Raw genomic sequence first — 1,330 nt, forward strand, 5'->3', positions numbered from 1 at the left:
CAGCCTGGCTCCTCGTTGGCCAAAGCCAGGACAGCCCAGACCAGAGGCTGCCTTCTTGTTAAGGGAGCCTTGGCCAGCCAGGAGAGCCCTGGCTGGTCTAGTTTCTCATTGGCCAAAGCCCGGGGAGTGCCCAGAGCAGGAGAACCTCTTTATGGCTAAGTCAGGAGCACTCCAGTCAGCCTGGCTGATGGTACCTCGTGGAGGAGAGCTGGCCTTCTTGAGCTTCTGAAACTGCTTCCTGCCCTCTGTCTGCCTTGGCCCAGCCCAGCTGTCCCTCTCCCCTGTGGCCGTGCCCAGTTCGGTCCCTTCCCCTACCCTCCCTTCCCCCTGCTCTGCACCCTGCTCAGTGCCAGCCCTGCCCCCAGCCCTGCCTTCCTCTGCAGTCAAGCTGGTATTGACTGCTCCACGGTGGACATGGGAGGAGACGCCTGTGACCACATCTAGAGGACAGGTGTATTTATGAGCTAGCTCCTGGAGGAGCCAGGCACCTCTGGCGGAGATACCCCGCAGGATGGGTTTCCGACAGGCGTGTGTTTGTGTGTGTGGGGAGGGTCTTTGCTAGAAGCTTTCTTAATAAAGATGTGTATCTTTCCTGAGCCTGGGCGATGTCCTGCCTGCCCGCCTCCCCTGGTCAGGGCCGTCCCCGGTGCCAGCTTTGGGAGAACGTGCCGTGGGAGGCTCCCTTGAAGGAGCTAGGACTGTAACTGGGCAGGAGAAGGGACAAAGGAAGAATTAATTCTCTTCTGCCGGGGCCCAGAGGGCCCGCCCAGGAGCAGTCAGGGAGCAGCTGGGAGGCCAATTTTGGCCCAGTTTTAAGGAAAAGCTCCAGACTGAAGGCTGGCCCACTCCACTTTGGGTGGCCCTTGCTGGGGGTGATGGGGGGGAATTCTTGTTCAGGGGAAGACTGCATAAGCTGGCCTCAGACGTCGCTTCTCAGCACCAGATTCTGTGGTTCTAATTATGAAATGGGGGCTCCCGAGCATGAATCTGATGGGACCCTAGGCATGTCTCCTTCTCAGTAAGACGAGGTGGCCTCATGGGAAGAGGACCTGCTGTGCCTTTGTGACCTTGGCACAGTCACTTAACTCCTCTGGCCCTCAGTTTCTTCATCTGTAAAGAGTGCAGGTGGGCCTTGAAGGCCACTAAGGGGCCTCTTGGCTCTAAATGGAGAAGGCCAGGAAAGCTTCGAGGAGCTGGTGGAGGCTGTGCCCTGGCACATTCCTCTGCTCTCTGCCACCCCTACCCGGGCCTCCAGACTGCGGCAGCTGCAGCCTGGCCCAGCTTGGCCCTGGCTCAGCCCCTTCCAGCGCAAACGTTCAGTTTCTGAGGT

This window comes from Vombatus ursinus, unplaced genomic scaffold (assembly GCF_900497805.2).
Source record: "Vombatus ursinus unplaced genomic scaffold, bare-nosed wombat genome assembly UNPS02015411.1, whole genome shotgun sequence".
NCBI lineage: Eukaryota > Metazoa > Chordata > Mammalia > Diprotodontia > Vombatidae > Vombatus > Vombatus ursinus.